This window comes from Lampris incognitus, chromosome 3, assembly GCF_029633865.1.
Source record: "Lampris incognitus isolate fLamInc1 chromosome 3, fLamInc1.hap2, whole genome shotgun sequence".
NCBI lineage: Eukaryota > Metazoa > Chordata > Actinopteri > Lampriformes > Lampridae > Lampris > Lampris incognitus.
Window position 1 is genome coordinate 75,181,908 of NC_079213.1, and position 26,022 is coordinate 75,207,929.

The window sequence follows — 26,022 nt, forward strand, 5'->3', positions numbered from 1 at the left end:
CCAAGTTGTGTGAGTGTGAACTTCATCATGCATTGAAAAAAGAGGACAACATTTTCTATCAAAATACTTGGCTGGATGAAAGAAAGAAAGAAAGAAAGAAAGAAAGAAAGAAAGAAAGAAAGAAAGAAAGAAAGAAAGAAAGAAAGAAAGAAAGAAAGAAAGAAACAAACAAACAAACAAACAAACAAAAAAACAAACAAACAAACAAACCTTGGTGAAAATGCTCTGAGGGCCTCCCTCTAAAAATACAGTGCGAGGGAGTGCAGAGAAGTGTGAGAGAATAAGGAAACAGGCCTTCGACGACTTTAAAGAGAAAGAGGCTGTGGAGTGAACAGGAGAAAATGTTTACTCAGGGAATTAGTTCAGGATCATTGTGTGCACGTGGGGCTTTAGTTCCCTGGCTCCATTTCAAGGCCCAAGTGGCTCAACTGGAGATCCCTCCAGGGCAGGCCTAATTATCACAGGGCTAGGGCCATTAAAATGCTTAACTAACCTCGTTTTTCCAAAACGCACAGATTAACGCCAGCCTCCAGCAAAGTGTCGGGAATAACCCCGCTGCCTAATACCCTCTTTGATTTTTTTTCGTATGTGGAGCGGCGAGGCACAGGGCTGGTGTGGTAGTGGTTATGGATGGATGAGGATACTCAAAGTTGAAGCCCCATCAATTCAGTGTTTCACTTAAAATGTCATATAGACATAAAATGCAAAAGTAGCAAAGACTGGTAACAATACAGGAACAACCCTTTGCAGGACAATATAACATAGGCCATTGTTCCCCCTCTTTTTTTTCCAAATAATTCTTACTGTCACAAATCTCTTGACATGTCCTTAATATTTAAGCACTGTCAATATAATGGTATTTAGTATCAAGAGTTGGGCATGTTTCAAAGAACCGACATATATCACAGACTAATAAGAGAGTAAACTCATTTCATGACGCAAACAGAAGCTCAGGAGGTGTTTACACTTTTCACTGAAGTTAAAATTCCAATGACACCTCTGTGCCATACAATACTGTTGTTGCACGAACCTTTTTGTCTTTGCACTTAGATTCAGCCATTTTATAAATAGCATAGAAAAAGGCAATGCCTGCATTTAAACAGTTCCAGCTCTGTCTGAAATGGTTTTGAACAGTTCTCTGCCATTGTAAATAGCTGTCGTGAAGTGTCACAGTGCATTGTGGGATACTCGTGCCAGTGTAGTATGGTGTACGTATCTGGATGTAGTATGAAATAAGGGTATTTTTTTGCATACTATTTGATGGTTTTGGACAGACTAAAAATGCCAGTTTTGGCCTATTAGATAATATGCTCGTGTCCAGTTTTGGATGCAGCCAAAATCAATTTCTTGATAAAAAGTGTGATGAAAAGTGTTAGCCAACAACATGATGATAACAAGCCGATGAGGAAATCAGAATTCACCTTTATAAAAGCTATTAAGAAATGTTATTGTCACGACATTGTCAGTTTTGATTTGATTATTGTCTAATTTTTGTGGTAAAAAAGGTAGGTCACAAACAATTTTGGTCTAATAAATTAATGTTGTAGGTAGGAGGAGTGATGGGTTGGCTACAGAACACCACCTTTGGAACTGGTAGCGACTCTGTGACTTGCTAACAGACAATTAAATGGGACAGATGCTTGCTGACAAGGGGCTTGCAACCAGGTCATCTGGATGAAGGATGATCCGCCAGACCACCTAGCCAGTTTGTACTGTTTTTCTTTTTCCAGAATTGATTTTTTTTCTTCCAACTTTGGAATCGATTGCCTGAGCTTGTAAGACAAGGCCTGGCGGTCTGTGACTGCTAAATGTAGGTTTTATGTATTTCGAGGGTGCAAAACGTTGCTTTATATTTGTTAAAGTTGAACAAAAGCAGACATGTATTTGTGATATGATGCTCTACATTTCTAGAAATAACTAAAAACATTTACAAGTCAAACTATTATGCAATCATATGTTAATATACCCAACATTTAGATCATTTAGAGTATTAAATTGTCAAATATTCAAGTCTGCAAATCCATTTGTGCTTGTATTACAGTGACATGCATGTCTTCCTGTTTTGCCATATCTTATCTTGTGCATTGGGAAAGTGCAATTTTTTTTTGACAGTCAAATTTGATCCAGAGAATAACCCTGAACAGGACTTAGAGAAGCAGCTTGATCTCGTTTATAGAATGAATTGTGCGCTTCTAGAAAATTTGTGGAAAAAAAACAAAAAAACAAACTTTAGTCTCAAAAATGTTACTCCAATCAAAATTACAGTGATTTATTTATTCATTCATTTATTAACCATCAAATGGTAACAAAGAGCAGCTATATTTATGTTTCTGGGTTTAAGTTCGCATTTTTCAAAAAGTGGTATTAAAGGAACAGTTCATGCCAAATTTCTACGAGAAGAAGTTTGAGATTTGATTTTTGAGATTTTGAGATACTTTATTGATCGCCGTGGGGAAATTACGGTGTGCATTTAACCCATCCTAGCTGTGTAGCTAGGAGGAGTGGGCAGCCGCCGTGCAGCGCCCAGGGTTGGCCATCTGAACATGTTGCTCAAGTGAATTAAATGAGCAATCCACTTGTTAAGGTAAACTGCAGCAGCTGGTTGTGATGCTGTGGCTTTAGTGCATGCCACTCACTGCAACAAGTGAGTCCTAATCGGCACTTAGACTTAAGGCTGTACCTGTAAATCAAGAAATCCTTGATCTGACCAATGAAGACAGCAGCAGAGCCACGAAAATTAAAAGCCTAACCTTAATCCTGGGTCTTTAAAGTTTTGCTCATTAAACACATTGCAAATTGTGGATTTTTTAAGTCAAATCCAGAGATGCAAATACTTTTTTTTTGCCATGTCTTCAGACTTTTCACACTTTGCAGATTCCATAGTTTTGGGATGCAACACCCACAATTTTTCTTTGTCATCAAAAACTCTTACATTGATAAACATACACAGGTGATGGCACAAGACCAATAGATGAATGAGTATGAGCGGTTATCCAATGTCCTCTGATTAAATAAGATAATACAAAACCCACACATTTAAATCTCCATTAGGCTATGATGAATTTCTACCACACATCCTAATAATATTAATGTTTTTTGTCTAATGAGCAGCTGTATATTTACACTTGGCCTTCTGTTGTTTTGGAACCAGCAGTTAAATGTGCTCAATACAGGTGACAGGCATGGGCACAAGTCCATGAATACTGGGATGGCAACCAGCGCTTTACCTCTGCCCCCGTCCATAGGGTTAGTGGTTGTGTCAGGAAGGGCATCCGATGTAAAATTTTGCCAAATCATTACATGGATCGACAAGACCATACTGGATCGGTCAAGGCTCCATACTGGATCGGTCAAGGCCCAGGTTAACAACGGCTGCCATTGGTGCTGTGCCCTCACAGGTACTGTTGGAAACTGTAAAATCTGCTGTGGTGACCCATGAGAAACAGGGAACAAGCCGAAAGAAGAAGAAGAAGTTAAATGTGCTCAATAGTGCTTGCATATTTACTCTAGTCTGTTTACAATACAGTAATAAACAGCAGTGAGAGTTACACAGCATGGTGACAGTGATACAGTGAAGATACAGTTAATACATTCACTATCTTCCTGTTTTTCACTGTGTGAATGTAAGGCCGTCTACTTTGATTTAGAAACTTAACATAGATGAAATTCTGTAAAATATAATAGTCTTTATGGACAGGTAGGGGTGCCATTTGGAGACCAGACCCTTGAAAAGATGTGACACTACCCCTTAATGTGTCTTACTTGGTATATGAAGGGTCTTGGCTTGAGGGGTTTTATATGGATACTATCTCTAATGTTAGACAACATTTGAATCCAGAAGATTGACCCACTTAAGGCAAGTTTTTTTGTCTTTTCTTTTGTAACTTATATTTATATTCAGAAATCACAATCAATACATGTACTGCATTTAATTGAAAATGAAGCAATAGGTTTGCAGTGCATTGCATAATGAATATGATAAGTCCTGGCAGTAAGACCAAAGGCTTGTATAGATGCCAATCATGTTTCAGCAACGCTCTAAACTAATTTGTTGTGCTACCCACTTTGTCTTTCAGGCATTGAGAGGACATGAAATGCGTTTCCGAGAGCAGGATCACCGTCTTTGTCAGGGATAACCGATGAAAATTTACCATCTTATTCAAACAACTGTCTAAAAATCAAATAAAAATACAGCAATTGTTTTCAAGAAAAACGGTTGTTTTATTTTAAATGACTAGAGTTTGTTGATGCTTGAATATTCAAAATATATTCCTGGTATACATTCAGAAAATTAGGAAGGCACCGTCTTATCCATTCCCCCAAATCAAGTCAACCTTATTAGTGTAGCACTTTATTGTAACACAGAGCTAGTTAGACAGGAAAGTGCCTGATATAAGAGGGATATGAAACATTTTTAGAAAAGGGTTTCAGTAGTCACCAGATAATCTGATGATCTCTTTCTTGCATCCATCATTGCAATAACCTTACAAGAGTTGACTGCTTGAATATGTTTTCATACACAGATGCACCTTAGCTGATATATTGCTTTCCATTTTCATCAAACTCATTATTTTGCCTTCATCAAGCATGACACAGTTGTAAACATTTGCTTACATTAACAGACTACTAAAAAGGGAGGGAGCCCCTTAACAGACTTCAGACTGTTGATGCAGTATGTTTTTAAAAAAAATCACCAGCAGTATCTAACACATTGTGACACTATTAGCATGGTGCGAATTACCAGGGGGAATTTGACCCCCCTAATTAAGACTCTGACCCCACAAAAGAGGTGACAACAACAGAGGTGTGTGTGTGTGTGTGGGGGGGGGGTCGAAACATTTATATATCCTTCTTACCTGTAACCGTAACTAGTACAATATATTTCCCCTATTCATGTGTGGAAGTATCTTGACACCCCTAAAGTGGACCATACCATTTCTTTACCTTGACAATAGTTGAACATCCTGCCTCACTCCCATCCAGTGTTGCCAGGTCCCCGGTTTTCCCGCGGAATTGGGCTACTTTCAATATGTTGCCACGGGTTATCGTTGTTTTGGTTTTTTTTGTCCGCAGGTTGAGGTTTTGCATGCAAATTACATTAATTTAAAAATAGTCTATATTTTACACAACTATAGCACTGATACAATCGTACTCAAATCCTAATCTTAACCATTAGTGAGAAACAAGCCAAACTGACTCCAGATCAGCACTTACACACATGGCCATGGGACACACCCCTAACTGGTTGGCACACAGAGTGAGCCTGCGCTCCTGCCTGACTCCCGCTCTCACAGTGACTTGTTGAGCTAACGGAAGCTATGCAACCTAGCTATCAATCTGGGAAAAAAGAGATGACACCCAGTAAGTAGGCAAAATATGGAAAGATATATAATAAGGAGTAGGAAAGTAAAAACGGCCTGAAGGATTGGATAGAATGTGTGGCTGGGGATGAAACCAAAGCTTTCTGTCGGTACTGCAGAACCGAGATTCAAGCACATCATGGTGATCTCCAAACCCACAGCAAAACGGAGAAATACATTCAAAATGCTGCTCCATTCTCTAGCTTTGGCTGTGTAGTTTGTTTGACAGCGGCATACGTGTGGTGAAAATTGACCGGTCGGTCAAGGTAGCCGAGCTAAAAAATGGCAGCGCACATCGCTTGCCACTCGAGCATTTTGACTGTGGACCATTTGAGAGAGCTTGTTAGTGAAATTGCACAGAAGGTGCATAGGACAAAATGCTCTGCACTCATTAAACATGTAATCGGACCAGACATGCAGCATGAGCTCCTAAAGGTATAGGGCAGCGGTCGGGAACCTATGGCTCGCGAGCCATATATGGCTCTTCCGGTGACGGCATATGGCTTCCAGACAATTTTGAGTTGAAAATTATTTTTTTTCCAAAAAAATCAGTTTGGAACTGATTTTAAAATACTTGTGATATTTCTTAATAATACTGTGTCATTTTAAAGTAAACAGAAATTAGTTTTGAAGATAAATTTCACGGGTCACCCGTGGGTCGGGTCGGGAACCAATGGCTCGCGAGCATGTCCGGGTCATTGTAAAGGTGAAGAAATCAATTTTATCAGATAGCCAACTAGTTTATCCGCTTCAACCCTTGTAACGGAAAAGATGGCGAAAAGAAAAAAAAGACGATGATTACCGTGCATTCCAGGCTGCGTGGACAGTGGAATTTGCATTTGTGGAGAGAGCAGGATCTGCGGTATGTCTAATATGCAATGATAAAATTGCATCGATGAAACGGTCAAATATAAAGCGGCACTTCGATACGCACCATGCTTCATTTGCATCGAAATATGCAGCGGGGGACAGCAGGAAAAGGGCATGCGAGGAGCTACAGCGGAGAGTGCAGACGAGTCAGCAGCAACTACGTGTGTGGACCAAGCAAGGTGACGGGAATTCCGCTAGCTTTGCGGGGGCTTTGGCAATAGTAAGGAATGGAAAGTCATTCACAGATGGCGAGTATGCCAAAACATTCATGCTTGATGTGGCCAATGAACTGTTTGATGACTTCCCAAATAAAGACAAGATAATCAAACGAATAAAAGACATGCCCCTGTCAGCAAGAACTGTGCACGATCGTAGCATCATGATGGCAAATCAAGTCGAGGAAACACAAATTAAGGACATAAACGCCGGGACATACTTTTCTCTCGCGTTAGATGAGTCAACAGACGTTAGCCATCTATCTCAGTGCAGTATCATTGCCAGGTATGCTGCAGGTGACACACTGCGTGAGGAAAGCTTGGCTGTTTTGCCAATGAAAGGGACAACAAGAGGAGAGGATTTATTCATGTCTTTCATGGAGTTTGCTAAAGAAAAAAAACTACCGATGGATAAACTTATTTCTGTCTGTACTGATGGTGCACCCTGTATGTTGGGGAAGAACAAAGGATTTGTAGCGCTTCTCCGTGAACATGAAAAGAGAGCCATCCTAAGTTTTCATTGCATCCTGCACCAGGAGGCGCTTTGCGCTCAGACGTGTGGCCAGGAGCTTGGCGAGGTGATGTCTCTGGTCATTCGAGTGGTCAACTTTATTGTTGCCCGAGCTTTAAATGATCGCCAGTTTAAAGCTCTGTTAGAAGAAGTTGGGAATCATTATCCCGGTCTGCTTTTACACAGCAACGTGCGTTGGTTGTCAAGGGGGAAGGTGCTCAGCCGTTTTGCAGCTTGCCTGAGTGAAATCCGGACTTTTCTTGAAATGAAAGGCGTCAAGCATCCTGAGCTAGACAACACTGACTGGCTCCTGCAGTTTCACTATCTCGTGGACATAACTGGCCATCTGAACCAGCTCAATGTGAAAATGCAAGGTATTGGAAATACAATCTCATCCCTTCAACAAGCAGTGTTTGCATTTGAAAGCAAGCTGGAAGTCTTTCTCAGGGACATTGAAACAGGTCGTCTTCTGCACTTTGAAAGACTGCAACAATTTAGATATGCATGCTTAGCAAGTGACTCCACTCAACATCTGGATCTCCAGCAGCTAGCTGGCTTTACGTTCAATCTCCTGCAGTCATTCAAAGCACGTTTTGGAGAATTTCGTGCGCGCACTGGTCTTTTCAAGTTCATCACTCATCCACATGAGTGTGCAGTGGACAAAATCGACCTGACATGCATCCCCGGGGTCTCTATCGGAGACTTTGAGCTGGAAGTTGCTGACCTGAAGGCATCAGACATGTGGATGAGTAAGTTCAAGTCACTTAATGGAGAGTTGGAAAGTCTTGCGCGACAGCGAGCAGAGCTGGCGAGGGAACACAAGTGGACAGAAATTAAAAATCTTCAACCTGAAGACCAGCTGATTCTTAAAACTTGGAACGAGCTTCCTGTGACATACCACACAATGCAGCGTGTGAGTATTGCCGTATTGACCATGTTTGGCTCTACATATGCATGTGAACAGTCTTTCTCGCATATGAGGAACATTAAGACCAACGTACGCTCACGTTTAACTGATGGAAGCCTCAACGCCTGCATGAAGCTCAACCTCACCACGTATGAACCAGACTACAAGGCCATCAGCAAAACCATGCAGCACCAGAAGTCGCATTAAAAGTAAGACATATTTAATTTATTATACGTTAAAAATACTATATGGCTCTCAATGAAATATATTTAGAAATATTTGGCTTTTATGGCTCTCCCAGTCAAAAAGGTTCCCGACCCCTGGTATAGGGGAAGAACTGTTGGTTGACAGGGCCACTGAAACAACCAGCTGCCGCTCTCCACGGTTGATTATGGCATTCAGTTCCAGCTGGAATTGGAGAATGCAAACCTTCTCACACCAGCAGCAGAGGGCATCAAACAGCACTGCAGAAAATACCTGCTTGAATTTGCAAAGCAAATGAAATGACGACTGCCTCCCAACATGCAGCAACTTCAGTCTCTCGGGGCCTTGAGTCCGTCCATGGTGCTCCGTGGTCAGAGAAAACCACAGCTAGCACAACTGTCATTTCTACGACTGTACACCGGAGACCTCGGCAAGATCGATCAACAGTGGAGAGTGCGGGACATGCTTCAGTGGGAGAAAACAGAAGACTGCAAAATCAAACAGTTCTGGATTGAAGTGAAAAACCATAGGGATGCTGCTGGTGACCAGGACTTTGCAGAACTTGGATCTTTTGCCCTCTCACTGCTGACATTGCCTTTCAGCAACGCAGCTGTGGAACACACCTTCTCCGAGATGAGTTTGATCAAGACCAAACTGCGCAATAGGATGAAAGACAGCCTTCTGGAGAACATCCTTCGGATTAGGGCCTTCGTGTAAAGGCATGGAATCTGCTGTCACCAGTTCCAACCAACCCAGGAGATGCTGACCTTGTTCAATACAGACATGTATGACAAGGACGACGAGGGAGAGGGATCTCAAAGCTAAACAAAAGGCATCGAAAAATATTATTTCCGTTTCAAGGATTTTTTTTTGTTTTGTTATTTTATTTTTTAATTCTCAAGAAAATTCAATGGGAAGACAGTCGACCTCGACTACAATTCAATGAGTTGGTAAGATGAAATTATTTTTCAATGCAATCTATAGATACATTGAATAGAAATGTAATAAAAAGTTAACAAAAACGTTTATTGATATTGGTGTCTCCATGTATAAATAGTAGTAATGTATGATATGACTGTATGAGTAAAATTGTATTTGCAAGTATTTACATATACAGTGAGTGCATGATTAAAATGTAGCCTAGTGTATTAACAAGACAAAATGTAGGCCTATCACTTGTAATAAGGTAATATAATTGCATTAAATAAATAACAAATACATTCATATTGTCCAGGCAGGGAGGAAATTCATCCAAAAAAAAAAGAGGAAGCGAGAGCAAGCGACAGACAAAGCAGCAACAGGTCAGTTTGTGCATCAGTGAATTGGTCTTAACATTTCCAGTTATTTATGATAATATATCTGATAATACAAAACAGTCTCTAACACTAGTCAAGATATAGATGTATTTAAATGTCTATTTGCCGGACATGAGGGCATAGTGTGCATGTTTTTGATTTTACTCCACTAATTTACAGCTTTGCAATATATTTCACAATGGTAGTAACGCTGTTGGACTTTAAAAGCAGTGTATAGTGTTTGGCAGGGCCGTATTTAGAGTTCTGATATCGGACTGTTTTTGGGCTAGTTTTATTTGCCACAGGGCTAGTTTGGGGCTAATTTTGATTGGCCATTTGGCTTGTTTTACCACTAAGACCTGGCAACCCTGCTCCCATCATTGCAGTCCTCATTAAAGTGTTATGCTTGCGTGTGTCGCGCAAGCCAATGGACATGTAGGTTGATTTAAGTAGCTAGCTATCTATTACGAGTTTCTGAATTAGATTGTGTCAGGTGTCTATGGATGAACTCGTTAACTAGTTTCCAACTCTTGCCTTAAGTTACAGTTTAGCTAACTAATGTTCGGTAGCTAAAGCAAAGGTTTGCCTTACAGCCTCCTCCTCCTTCTTCTTATTTGTCTTTTACAGTTTCTATTGGTGCCCTGAAAGGGTATAGCATGGGCCTGTAAAATCCAGGTCTTGACCAATCCCTTATGGGGCCTCGGCCAGTCCGGTATGGTTTTGTCAATCTGCATAATGATTTGGCAAAAGTTTACGTCGGATGCTCATCCTGACACAACTACTAACCCTATGGCCAGGGGCACAGGTAAAGCACTGGATGCCATCCCCCTGAGACGTTTGCCTTACCTAACATTTGCTAACTAATGTTAGCTACCCAGTGATGGCTTGCTGTTGTCATGTGCATGTGGGTCTGACTTGCTGGCAGCTTTGCTCTAGAATACTTTTTTGGTGACCCCTGACTACAAATGTTGTTGTGTGGTACATGCCCCATGAACTGGTGTAATGGATTTGATTTATCATCAGCAACAGACTGCAGACATTATGTTAAACAAGCAAGATACTGTAAGGATCGCAATACTTCAGTTCATTGAAGCACGCACTTGTGCCTTACTGGGTCCCCATTATGCCCTGGACAAAAGTCGAACCCCTGGATTGTCATTGTATAATTCACACTCTGACTGTTAGTAAATTGGAATTACAATTCAGGCTACCCAAAACTTAAGGGATTTTTTTTTTAATTTTTCAATACCATTATCACTGTATTATTTGCCAATATTGGTTTATCACTTCTCTGCAAGATAATCCTGCCCAGATTGTAAAGTATCAGCATTAACAAGAGCTTGTAATAAACATTAATGACATGATTAAAAGGCTAACGCTAACCTTGGGATAAAATTGAATCACTTCTATGGAGTCCTTCAGACAGTATTCCATTTAATATGACAAAAGTTCTTGATCTGCTAGAGACAATGTTGTCTCTCTGATGTCAAAACTGGTCATTGGTATAAAGAACAGAGTTCAGAGTATAAAGAGACAGAAAGCAAAAATAGACTGACTTCCTGGTATGAGTCTAGCTTTTCCATTTCAAATGAGCCATTGTGTCTCAGTTGAAACTAATGTTAGGTCTGCCTTTATAGCTGTTAACCCAGCCCCCTCCAAATACAGCACCCTTGCTTTTTACACTGATACACAGCCCTGCAGGAAATACAGACAACGAACGTTTTTTGCAATAATGATGCTGGCTATACAGAGACAAACCGTAGATTTGATGGTGTGATATAGACTACTCGAGTAATGTACTGGAGCTAGCAGATTGCAAATACAACCCGATGCAACTACAATCTAAAACTATTAATAATGAAATGTAACTCATACGATTTATAGCAGTGATGATTGTTTGAATTCCAGTCCAGCTGATTTTTAACACTTAAACTATTTTTCAGCCTTAACTTGCCTTTGGTACTAAGGAGAATAAAGTGTAAAGAAACAACTGTTAAGTCTGAAGAAGACAGTTAATTGCACACTGTAATGTCATTCATCATAATGCTGTAATGCCATTCATCATGTACTTTTAAGTTTACTCAGATGTAACGTTTCTGGGTAGATCAGAGACTCCAATACAGAGAACGACTCTGGACACAAGGTAACGTTCAAAAGGCAATTTACTGGAAAGCTGGGTAGTCTTACACAGGTAATAAGTCAAACTAACAAACCAGGCAGGGAGTGGGCAAAAATAACCAATAACCAGAGAACAAGCCAAATCAAAATCCATAGAGATTAACACTAAAAGATAACGCTGGAACCCAGTGAACACATGAGGACGAACCAAGACAATCTAGTGGCGAGCAAATGGAAATAGACCACGCTGAACTGGACTGGTATATATGCTAGGGAGTTGATGGGGGAATGAGGGAATGGGGAACAGGTGAGCAGGTGGGGAAACCAGAAAGCAAAGTCTGGGGCCTCTGGTGGACCGGTGGAGAAATGGCAAGGTTGGAAATAACAGCAGAATGCAGAACTAATTGGACTGAAATGAATGAAAGGATGATCAATGGGGCCACAATCAATGGGAGACACATGAGGGCAGGATCTGAAGCAGCGAGACAGGCAAGTATTTCAAAACAGGAAACACAACTGACAATGATTAAAGGGATGTTACATCAGCTTTTACTTAGGTATTTTTTCAAAAAGAAATTTGGGTTGCAAACAAGCTAATTGCTGCTAATTGTTCAATTGCTCTGTGTAGTTAGAGCTTGCAAACTTAGGCCTGGCTGGCTGTGGTTGAAGCCGTCCAGCACAAACAATTTGGAAAAAGTTATATCTCATATCTTACACTGGTTCACCTAAGCAGAATTTTACAGTAGCAGACTGTTTGTACATTGTGTTTTTCACATATCATATTCTGGTTTAGAAAATCTAAAAATGGTCCTTAACCCAATTTGTAGATTCACAGTACAAATCAATTAATGCTACAGTGTTTGTTTCCTGTCTGTGTTTTGTTTAAAAACATCATTAGCACCTTACTAAAGTGAATGGGATTGTTTCCAATACATGTTTGTTTTTATCATGATAAGATCACTAACAGCTTGCCAAAATCGGTGTGTAATAGGTTCTCCTTGCAGAGTGTATTGTGTGCATTGGAAAGGATTGAGCAATAAGTGTGATCAAGCATGCAGAAAAAAAAACTAAAAATGTGACACGCTGAAACACAGTAACACCAGTTGCACCTGAGTATTTTCAAAATATGGTCATGTTGATATCCTCCCACACCACCACCAGCATATCCACTATACACACACGCATTAAGGGATACAACCAGGTCCTGAAAGTGAGTCTTGATAAAAATCATGACATATGTTCTTACTTAATTTGCACAACGAGCCACATCTGTTAATATCTGATTGGAAAAATATTGTAATGATGAGCCTCACCTTGGCCAAGACAAACTGAGCAAACAGCTAACATCCATATCAAGTAGCTGTACAGTAGCTAGCCATGTAAGCTGACTTTAGGTTGCTTTTTTTTTTTGTTCATCAACCATTGAACATTTTTGTAACCAGTATGCAGTCTATTTTTAGATCTATAGTTCCTCCTTAATTGGTTTCAGAATCCCGAGAAGTAAAACCCACACCTAGGAAAAGAACTCACTGCTAGATGCCGTTTTTAAGGCGACAAATCTAAGTCACCCTATGGAAGTCACTTTCAGTATTGGGACTCCTTTTAAGCTGTTGCGACTGTGGCTAAAATATCACCAGCATTTCATTGCTTCAGAGCACAACTCCACTGAACCAACAACCTGTCAATAATGCTCAACTGTATTTATGAACACTAAGTAGGTGATGTTTGAATCTGATTCAGTTATTCCACAAAATACTGCTTTAACCATAGTACAACTGCGGTGCAAGACAGCCTTGTGCCACACATATAAGCACTAAATGTGAGCTGAATTATTTCCTTTTCACATTTAATGGTCAATGTATGTGCATATTCTGTACATTGTTGTTCAGTGTACACACTGGTGGCTGATTGTACACATTTATGATTTCCTACGTTTAGATGGTGACATACATCAATGTATAAGCGGAAAGGGCAGGACTTCACCTCGCATGCTAGCAGCTCACCTCGATTTGGAATAAGATTATACAAACACTTGAGCAGCTCCAGGGTCCTTAAAGGCATACAAGAAAAATGCCCTCGAGTCACACGCTTCAGATAACCCACATTATGTCTATAACTGACTACTTTGGCAAACTAAAACTGTTAATCTGTGTTTTTCAGTGTCTCCCATCGTAGTGTTCAATATTGAACCTGCAAGTCTAAGCAGTGCAGTTAGCGCCAACACTTACTGGACATGGTACCTGTGTTTTTAGTCATGTTTAAAAGTTTATCGTCAACGATGTGTTTTTTGCTACACTATCGTCTTCTTCTTTCAGCTTGTTCCCTGTTTCTCAAGGGTCGCCTATAAAATGCTTTAACTGAGGTAACCGCTTTATAGATTTATGCAAGTAGCTAGTATTTGTTTCTTGTTATGTGATACAAAGTTTCTCTCTGGGTGCCCGGCCCCCACCACTTTATTTTTCTTTTTTATATGCTGTCAATTTCTTTAGTCTCTAAACCTTTGTGGCTTTCATCACAATTACACTAGTTGCGTTCACAGTAATGTTTGGAATTCAAGGAAAATACAACTCAAGTTTGCCTAAATTAAAGAAGCATGAGCATTTCTAATTATTTTACTCATTCCACAAGTAATCCTTTTAGTGATGTTTTCCTTGGAAAAGGGGAGAAAAAAATGCAATAATAAATAAATAAAACACCAAATAAATAGACACTGATTTGAAAGCAGTGTCAGGGGAGATGTAGTGCAAAGGCGCGATAATAGCTAAGCTAGCTTATAACATCTTTGTTTTCACTGAGCGCTGTGCTGTGGTCTCAGGGGCCACTAGAGGATTTTTGGCAGCGCTGTTCTTCACAAGGTCCACACTTTGCAAACACTCAAGGAGGCTTCTCCCTCCTATCAGTGAATCAGGATGCACTTACCATGTTACAGTCGTGGAGATGGAGGAGGCATTCAGTCACTGACTTTCCCCGTGGACGCAATTATTAGCGTTTCTAATACCTGGGGTAGACCGAAACAAAAACAATGAAGCCAAATAGTGGGCTTTTTTTGGAGAGATTAGTTCCACATTTTAAGGCTTTGAATAGAGTCCTGCATCCTGGATATTATTCCACTCCACAAACAGAAAACACATGCCAGTAAGACATTCTGAAAAGTTATTGTGATTTCTTACATCCACAGTGGATTTATTGTTGTGCCTAAGAATTCCATTTTACCTTCATTTTGACACGTATAAATGACTTGGGGACCTTGAAAGTTCAATTTGAAATAGTACACATCTTGCAGTCAGGACTTCAGAATAAAACAATTGCTTTTCAGCAGCTAACCAGACTTGGCGTGACATGGTGGAGGGCAGTCAGTCATAATATTTATGCCTGCCCTTGGAAATATGGTACGTTCATCCAATTCATCCATGTCTCCATCAGAGAAGAATGAAAGCGTGGCAAAAGTCCTTTTCATTACAGCAACATGGATCATTTATCTTTGAGTCTGTTGCACAGCATGTCACGTGGCGTCACCAATGTTGAGCTCTCACGCAGGAAAGGTCTAGCAACGCAACTTATCATCCATATTTTATGAAACCTTTAGGATTTCTTCTTTTTTTTTTTTACTTGAGATTATAGCTATGTAGAAATGTAGCAGTGGTACTACATAATCTAAAAAGATCATGATAAAGCAGTGAATTATGAATTTGATTGTTTTAAAATTATATTTTGCTGCTGTTGACAATCTTAATGCTAAAAGGGAACTATTTTATTCTTTACAATTTGATATAATGGGACTTGACGGAAGTATCATGATGGAACTGCTCCCCCTCTCCCACCATAAAATTATTCTCATTAAACATTATTCATTTAAACTACTACCACAACAATAATCTGGAGCTTATAATTAGCATCTTATAAGCAATACCAAGTTTTTCTGGGGGGGTACTTAACTCAGCATATGTCTCTTAATGCATTCTATTCCTAACAGAAAGCAGGCTGAAGTTGAGCAGAGGATGGAATCAAATGATTGTGAATGTTATTGCAGAAACTTGCAAATGCTTATCCTCTTATCCTGTTCAGCTGCAGGACTAAGTAACAAACAGTTGCTTAGTAAATTATTAATTTAGTCAGAGAACATGCAAAAACTTGATTACCCCCCCTCCAAAAAAAAATCTGTAGTGAACCATATTCTGACAAGACAGGAAGTAAAATGGCTACAGGGGGGTCCTGTGCATGCACCCTGAGTCAAGTTTAGGGAGGGTGCATATACGTATAACAAGCATCAAAGTTATGAAACTCCAAAATAAAGTTTAAATTCATCTATATAAGAGCTCTGACATCTGTTATGTTAGACTGGAAGGCTGAAAAAGAAAAGAAGAGATGAGAAAGAGTGAGACAGCTCTGAGGGAGGAATGCATGGTCCTATGGAAAGCCCAAGCCTTACTGAGAGCAACATCAAGTTAAGGTCATCGCAGTTTAGACTTGAACCTTCCTGGAGCATTTTCATGCCAGGAAATAAAGGGAAAAGAAAAGAAGGGGTTAGTGAGTCTTCATGATGTTGTGTACAATCAGAATGCAAGTTTTATTTGTGACACTGCTCTTGTTGTCTTTATTGCACAGTACATGTCAGAAGTCTGTCACAAATAAAAAGATATCGACAGCCCCCCCCCCCCCCCCGAGTTCTGCTAGGGAGTGAAGGAGAGCTCTAACAAGATGGGGAGTCTAAAATAATAATAATTTTAAAAAAAATCTGTCTTACTTAGGAACTCGCACCCTGAAGCTTCACGCCAACACAAAACAAAACATAAAAATTTCCCAAGGAAAAACATTAGTTTTTGTATTGATTATCAGTTTATTAAAGGGCTAATTAGGATAACTGGACATTCTGGACATAGTCTTCTGATTTTAGGAAACATCTCCAAAATAGATGGAAACTTATTTTCTATCAAGCCTAAACTAATGTCTCCACATAGATACTATTCTTCCGTTATCAGAAATCATACATCCTGACATAATGCAATGATGTCCTACACTTTCTATTTAGCAAGCTCACTTTACAGTAACCATCCCAGTTACTGTGTATATACATGCATGATGCATATATATATATATATATATATATGTGTGTCACCAACTTGATCAAACACATTTTACTGACATGTGATAGTATTGGTTAGGATGATTTGTGAGATGCTTTGCTGACTATCCAAGTCAGTATTCTCCCTATGAATTGGATTAAACTCCACATCCCCACCCATCTATCCACCCAAAGATATGAGGTAACTTTTCGTCTCCCCAACAGACGATATTAAGTGCCTCCCATTATCTCAGTAGGTCTGTATCATATTAGAATCTGCAATCTCAGGTCAGAAAGTATACCATACTCTTGTCTCGGCCGGTGCTGCAGAATTACTTTCCCCCACACAATCGCTGAATGGGTTGAGGCTTTGTCATTTAAACTGCATAAAGAGGCCAGAAATTGATTTTCATTGTAGATCTTCATATCTAATAAAGCTCTGAGGATCTCCTTTCTTCATTGTCTGAATGGCCAGTGAATGCTTTCAATCTGCCTCTCTGTTTCATGCATAAAAGTGGTAGTAGCCTGAATGATAGGAAAGGAATGAGAAGGAGGGGTGCTGCCATACAAGTGAAAAGCATCCTTTCTTTCTCTCTCTCCTTGGAAACTAGACCTGGGGAGGATGGAGGAGGTGAAGGAGCTGGGGGTAATTGAAAAGTGAAATGTTTTTTTTTCGTTTTTTTTTTACCCCTTGCTCTATAGAAAAGAATGTGTCCTTTTCAAAGGAAAAACATAACCAAGACTCAATGTCCACAGAACACAAAGTCTACAAAGGCTGCCATCCTCTTCTGTCAGAGATTAAAAAAGGTTTCAGTCTACCTTATCATTACTATGGTTTTTGCAATATTATGTCTAACAGTTATTTGGAAAAGCGAGATTAATTTTGATTAATAACGGCATTTTCACAATATAATATGTATTTGAAGTGGAGTGAAGCCATTCAGAAAAGGATTTGATATTAAAATCATTCAATTTAACAATCATAGAAAATAAACAGGAATATTCATCGGGGCACTGGTGCGAAGACATATTGACAGACAACACATTAACATAAGATATATTGCGATACACAATATCGCAAAGTCAGTGGGATAGACTATACATATGACTGCATACTGTTGTGCATTAGAAGATGTTCTGGTAACAGAATGGTAAAACTTCTGGAGAGGGATGGCACATTGATGCATTGGGACAGTGTGCAGAGACAAAGTGCAGGAAACCATGTAAAATGTGATCATTTGATAAGTTGTTATTTTGTTAAGCTGAATGGTCACCTAATTTCAATTGTCATCTCAACCAATCAATCAGTCAGTCAGTTAAATGTGCAATCAAATACTGGGGATAACAGAGTGCACCCCCTGTTGCTCACACGACACTGCCAGTGTGGAAGACCACTACCTTTTGTGGCATTGATTTGTAATACAATGTGGTATCATTTGTATATGGTCACTAAATATGTTCTGAAAGTGACTTGGAAATATATATATATATTATGTGACTCTTTAGTATCTGATTTGATGACAATTGCTGTAAAGGCCTGTTACTGTATGAAGTGCAAAAAAAAAAATAACAGCTGGAAAAATTAGTGACCAAAATATAATTTCAATAAGATGGTTGTAAGTAAAACATCTCCCTGTTCAACTCAGTCTGATTTTTATGTGAGCATTTCTTTCATCGCTCGTGTAACTAAATGTTATGCAAATGTACACCTCACCTCACTCATAAGACTTAATGTATAACCCCCCCCCCATTTTTCCTCATTTCAAGTGATCACAAATATGTAAACAAAATTTGTTTTCATGCATCTGAATATGATTAATTACCACAGAGTAATCCAGCTACACTTGTAAAGACTTTTCAGAAGAGATTAGAAATTTCAAACTGACAACCATGATAGATGGGAGCATTCTGTAAATCGTAGATTAAAGGTCACAGCAATGAACAGAAAACTCACAAGGCATCATTTAAGTTAGGGCAGATGCAATCAAAGCCATGCAGCAAAAAGACGACTGCCTGAAACTGGCAAAATGATTATGGAAATGGGTATCTGCACAGAACCAAACATATGGCAGCGCCTAATGCCATGCAACACTAGGGGCTGGGTTTAATCAAACTTCACCAATTAAAAATACAAATGATATGCAAACATGTGAAAGTCTGAAGAGAAAATGGGAAGGGTTGTTATTAATGATAGGAAATGGATCTGTCTTGTCTAATTCTGAAAATGTTTCCTGCCCTGCTCTCTCTTTTTGGAGATAAGTACGGTCGTCATTACCAAGTAGTTTTCTCAGGCAGTAGTTGAATAAACATAAAATAAATGCAAAATGGCAACATGATGTCACATGTTAAATACAAATGTCCATAGCACTAATTTATCAAATAGGGAATAGTTATGTACAGGGAATTATTGCAATTATAAACAAGAGTTGAACTACTACATGAAGTGGTCTCTGCAGATAATTTCATCTGCACAGACCACTTTAGGTGAGTGAATAGGGTCGGCTCATCGCAAACAGCATAATGCTCACAGCAATAACAGTGCTCATCGTATATTTGGAAGGCATTATCAGTGGTAGTACCCTTCAAATGGAACATGTTTTTCCAAATTTAGGCTATCAAGTTTACAATTTCTGAATTGCTATGGATGATAGGAAGTTAAAGGGCACTTGGAATAGGAGCAGGTGACAGCAACAGAAAAGATATAGGTAAACCACTGTTAACTGAGACAAAGACTAATCCACAAAAAAGATACGGTCCAATGAAAGTCTCCATAAGCAAAGAAATTTAAAAAATCACATTTCACTGTTTCTCTAAAAAAAATATAATTAACGGTTTTCCAGTAGAGAATGTCATACATGTCTTCATCAGTATTCCACAACTGAAATGAAATGCTCACAGTGGTCAGCCATGGCGGTGAGTATATATATATATATATATATATATATATATGTGTGTGTGTGTGTGTGTGTGTGTGTGTGATGACCTCAAGGTTGAAAAGGAAACATTCCCTGAATACTTGAAAAGGGCAATTCTTGTCCTCACAAGCTGATTTGCATATCAGGCCATTGGGGGCTGCTTCATAAAGTAGCGCCCCGGTGTGGCTGGAGGAGACATCAGAGGAGCAGAGAAATTCTGCCACTACCACTGAATAAGCCCACACACACACACACACACACACACACACACACATACATATATATATATATATATATATATATATATATATATATATATATATATATAAGCACTGCATCAGAGTAAAGCAGACAGGGTGGTGATCAGATGCACACAGCTCATGCTTCCATTAGCAGCAAGGGCTAGCAAATATGTAAAGCATAATCATAGCTAACGACCACAGCATGATTTTTTTTTTTTTTGATTTTGAGATATTTTATTGACCCCGGTAGGGAAACTATGCTCTGCATTTAACCCATCCTAGCTGTGTAGCTAGAAGCAGTGGGCAGCCGCCGTGCACAGACAGGAGTATTAACCCTAGCACGCATGTCTTTTTGATGGTGGGGGAAACCGGAGTACCCGGCGAAAACCCAACGCAGACACGGGGAGAACAAGCAAACCCCACAAAGAGGACGACCTGGGATGACCCCAAGGTTGGACAACCCCGGGGTTGGAACCCAGCATCTTCTTGCTGTGAGGTGACAGCGCTAACCGCTGCACCACCATGCAGCCAAACACTAAAACAATTTCTCATTGTAAACTTAAAAATCTGTATCTATTACTTTGTGAATCTCTATCGATCAGATTGCATAAAATGAATTTAACTGAACTGGTGAACTCTTGCAAGGTAGTGGTGGATCTAGAGATTTTTTTCCTGGGGTGGCAAAGGGGTGGCAAGACTGTGTCCCAGAGGTGGCAGCTGCCACCCCTTGCCACCCTGTAGATCCGCGCCTTTGAGGGGGAGGGGGATTCTAAATCGGCGACTTCTGTTTGAGATGAGTTTGGTGCGGGTCTCATTGACCTTCACCATTCATGTACATAAAATATACTTTAAAAACATATCTGATTTATAAATGGGGTGGCAACAGGGGTGGCAAGACTGTGTCCCAGAGGTGGCAGCTGCCACCCCTTGCCACCCTGTAGATCCGCCCCTGTTGCAAGGTGATGCAGTGGATTACTTTTTGTCTCGTGAGACTTTATTCAACTTGTATTTGAGAAGTTTGTGAAGTGAGACAACTCTCTAAACGAGAATGCTGGAATTGTCTGTTTAGTGTGAAAGTTACCTTTCTGTTCATAAACTGTATTTATTTTTCTCCCACAAATGTGCAATATTCCTATAACAATTTCAGCCCCGGTTGGAACTGCTCCTTCTTAGGGGAAACTGTTTTCTGCAACAGTCTGTCAGCATGGAGTCATGGGTATTTGAGAAGAATTTGGATACCTTAATGACATGTGGCTTGATTCAGGTGTCTGGCTCCATATCTGCACTGATGTCAGTATTGCTCCACCGACAGTATGCACAGTATCTACCGCCATCATTTCCACCCTGAATAAACAGTGTTGTTATTCCATCAGCTGGTACAGCACATGTACAAACTAAATCCATTTAAAACTCCCCAGTACTTTGACAAAAAAAAAAAAATATTGACTTACAGTATAGACATCCCATCTCCTCTTTCGGTCACATGGGTTAAGTGAATATAGTTATATATATGGCTGGGAAACCGCATTACGTTTTCATCAAATCCCCCGTAATATTCTGGCAGCTCTCTGCACATTTCATGCACCATATCAGGACCATAGATGACTGTATGACTAGTTCAATCATATCTTCATGAAATATTGAAGACATATGTACATATCCTCTCCATTGTGTTCTTTATGAGGTGTTAAGAAGAATTAACTCAAAACCCATATATAGTATTTGGACCATTTTAATGGGGGTGTACAAACTGTTCTGTGGAATTTTTCCACGCTACACCGAAAAGCCCGTTAACGTAATTTTGCTTTAATGTCGGCATTCCTTTACCTTACTTATGCTCCCTGATTTACTGTAAGCCCGTTTTAATGTATGTGAACATTGCCAAGTAAATCATACTATTTTTACCCTAAGCTTCCCAGCCCAGGCAAAGGTGAGCCTGCCACTTGTCCATTATAGACATGACACGGGTATCCCCCCTCGGTCCCTCAGGAGGAGGCCGGGATGCAGGGTGTGTGTGGGGGTGGACAGGGGGCTTTGAGAGGATTCTTTATGCAGCTCTGTGTATTGCTTTCATGTTGTCCAGCCGGTAACTAAGTTGGGTTTGCCTGGGGCAATGGCTAATTCACACCCTCAGATCACGAGCATGAAATGAGAGAGCAGAGAGCGCTAAAGCCCTGGGGTTAATGATAGCGCCCTGGCACATATACCCAACACCCTTCCATATAAATCTGTCCAAATGGTTTCATTTTAGATGATCCCCAGAATCTCCTGCACACACTTAGCTGAGGGGAAGCTGCTAAACAGGACACACCTGAAACGGGTTGGAATTTTGTTATGGCCAAAAAAAAAAACAACAACAGACAACTAGTAATAATGATGCCAATGAGCTGGTTAGTAATGTTATAGATACTTATTGGTGTAAGCAAAGCCTCCCATGTTTTTTCCTTTCACATCAGAATTCATGCAACTGGAATGGACCGGCACACAACAGACAGCCCACACACAAGCCATTTGTTCACGATGGTTTTTTTTTTCCCTCAGAGATCAGCAAAATAGAGAAATAAATATTTAAAAAGAATACAACTGTGAAGGACTTTAAAAATCTTTTACTCCTCAGTTGAACAAGCTTGCAGATGAAGACCCCCCCTCCCTTTCCCTAAAAACCCTCTTTAAAGTTATTTCAAATTTCTCAGCAAGGCTTTGAGAAATCTGTTTGTTTGAGGGCAGCATTAGATGTGACCAGCGTTTTATTGTGACATAAAACCGCATTTCTTCCTTGGCAGATTAAAAATAAAATCGGTTAATAAGAAAAGCTGTCAGCAGCAGAAAATGGCTGACATAATCCGTTTATCCTCCAAGCAATAAAGATATTGGTCCTTGGGAGTCTATCTTTCCTCTTATGTTATTTCGCCCAAAACATTATCTTCTATGCATTCAGATGGATTAAGAAGTCATATGGGAGATAGAAAGAAAATGACAGATACAAAAAAAATATAATATCCCTTTCATTCCCCATCACACACATTCACAGGAGGCTACACGTATGATCCTGCTTTAAAAAAAAAGAAAGTTAATAAATAAATAAAAACTGAGAAAAGAAATAAAAGGGGTCATTGGCAAAAGGGTAGCAGCTATTCTGAAGAAGCATGATGTGGAGATTACAGGCAACTGGAGAGGTCAAAGGAGCAAAGGAGAAGAATGGTAGCAACCCTCTGCAAGCCTAAGATGGTTGCATCTCTGTTCTCAGTGGGCCTGCTGGGCTCACATGCAGATAAGAGCCCGAGTCAAATATAAATTAATTGTGCCGTTGCACGCAGACCTGAGTGGGTGAAAGAACACATGAGTCAAGGAGAAGAGGTGGACTTTCACTATAATGTGGAGAATTTTACATCGGCGACAAAATCAAAACCACCATTCAGGTATTTTGGCACAAACTATATCTTACTCGCTGTTAGATAGCAGCAAACGCACTCGTCCATTTAGCTTACTGACATATTGCAAAAGTATGTTTATTCAAAGCCTTTTAACTCTATCAATTTCACCTTCACTCGCCCTCCGTTCTTGATTCACCTGAGAACATTTTATCAAGTCGAAAGACGCGGGTGCAGGACAGAGGTAGTCACTGTACCACTATGATAGTGACTGTCTTAAAACTGAGTGTTATCCTGCCTGAGAGAAAGCAGCTATCCACTGAGGATGCTGTGTTCACGAGAGAGGTTGTGAAAGACAGAATCTCCAGACACACTGATCCCTGAGGGCTGACATGACCGTCGAATAAAGGCGCAAGCAGGGCAAATGTGTGGTCAGAGATGTTGGACCGGTCATGAAAATGTTGATTTGGGATCTTTGTGCCAGTGGGTCCTGCCAGGGCAGAAGGCGGGAGTTTGTGAATGATGAAGGGGGTGGAGACGTGTCTGATTGGCAGCCAACGTGTGCCGCAGTGTGAGCCTCTGAACTCCGAGTCTGTTCTGTTTAATCATGTTGGTTTGGCTGGTAATGAAATTTGATTATGCCTCTAAATGCTGCAATGTTGAGCAGGGGAGGGGGTGAAATATTAATATCTTCTGAGATTATGCATGAAACCCGGGTTTGTAATTTTCCCACTCTCCTTGTCCACCACCAAATTGTTAGTACTTCATCATTAGCATGGAACTTTTGCATTTCCATTCATCTTTCTGTGCGGGCCCCAGTTTGATTAATGCCGGTCTTGAGTCATTAGTTTATCATCAATGTGGTTTTAACTGATCACTACAGATTCATCATGGACTCAACAGGGCCCTGCAGTGTGGATAAACACTCACTATGATCAGAAAGGCTATCTACAGATATATTTCAATTGCTTCTTATGAGGGTGTGGGGGCATATAACTCACAGTGCAACTGGCCCCAGCCCACCACAGTCAATGAGCAGCAATTGTGTGTCTATGCCTGAGAACACCCAGCTATTAAAATGTCCTTATAATCATTTGTAAAAAAGAAAAAAAGAAGAAGCAACTCCCCACCACCACACTGTTGGCAATAAAATGAAATAATTTACAAAAAAAATAATATGCAGGAATAGCAAAAGAGAGCACATAATTAACTACTCATGATCCATTAAAGGAAAATTCCACCGCAGGGCTTCATAATACAACAGGCTGTCACAGAGGAACTGTAAAAGAATGGAGCACATCGGCTTAGCAAAACCAGAGATATTTGGTAATATTATTGCGCGTATCAGCATTTCACTGCCATAAACCGAACTACAACCAGAGAGCTAAACTCCATCCTGTGAAGTATATTATGGCCAAGGGGAATTAACTTTTTGAATTCCTGGTTTCCAAATAGCTGGCAAAGCGATCAAAAAAAATCTGCTGCGCCACTACGGTTTTGAATTCTTTGTTGCTAAAGACATGACTATGTCTTTATTTTGATGTGCTTAGCCACACAGAAGTAATTTGACAGGCATTGCATCCGGGTAGTGTAGCGGTCTATTCCGTTGCCTCCCGACATGGGGATCCCAGTTTGAATCCTTGTATTGCCTCCGGCTTGGTCAGGCGTCCCTACAGACACAATTGGCCGTGTCTGTTGGTGGGAAGCCGGATGCGTATGTGTCCCGGTCACTGCACTAGCACCTCCTCTGGTCGGTCGGGGGAACTGGGGGAATAGCATGATCCTCTGACGTGCTACGTCCCCCTGGCGAAACTCCACACTGTCAGGTGAAAAGAAGCGGCTGGTGACTCCACATGTAATAGAAGAGACATGTGGTAGTCTGCAGCCCTCCCTGGATCAGCAGAGGGGGTGGAGCAGCAACCGGGATGGCTCTGAAGAGTGGGGTAATTGGCCAGATAAAATTGGGGAGAAAAAGGGGGAGAAAAAAAAGTAATTTGACCTTAGCACAATGCCATATGACCCCATATGATCTTAGCACAATGCCATAGGATTTTGGCATCATATAGTGAAAAAACTGTGACCGAAAAATAGTCATCGATGTAATAGAAGATAACCAGTTCATTGTTAAACAAGGTACCTGGTTACTTCTGTTTGTTTAACCAATATAAATGCATGCAAGCTAATATCAACTTAGTTCAAGTTTAACATGTTGTTGACGATTTGAGATACTCCTATGGCACACTTAACGTTGGCTTGGTGTTCTCGAGCACTGATCTGGCTCCATTGGGCATTCCTTCAAAGACTGCATGCCCTTGAAGATGGGTTAGAAGGAAAGTCAAACTACAACTTTTTTTATGTTATATTTTCAAAGAATAATTTTCAATTCATGTGCAGAATTACGTATACCTCACTTCCATCCATCCTTTAGCCAAACTGCTTATCCTACTCAGGGTCACGGGGATGCTGGGGCCTATCCCAACAGTCATATATACAGTGCATCCGGAAAGTATTCACGCCCCTTCACTTTCCCCACATTTTGTTATGTTACAGCCTTATTCCAAAATGGATTAAATTCCTTTTTTTCCCTCATCAATCTACATACAATACCCCATAATGACAACGCAAAAAAGGTTTTGTAGAAATTTTTGCAAATCTATTAAAAATAAAAAACTGAAATATTGCATGTACATAAGTATTCACACCCTTTACTCGGTACTTGGTTGAGGCACCCTTGGCAGCGATTACAGCCTCAAGTCTTCTTGGGTATGAAGCTACAAGCTTGGCACACCTATATTTGGGGTATTTCTCCCATTCTTCTCTGTAGATCCTCTCGAGCTCTGTAAGGTTAGATGGGGAGTGTCGCTGCACAGCTATTTTCATGTCTTTCCAGAGATGTTCAATGGGGTTCAAGTCTGGGCTCTGGCTGGGCCACTCAACGACATTCACAGACTT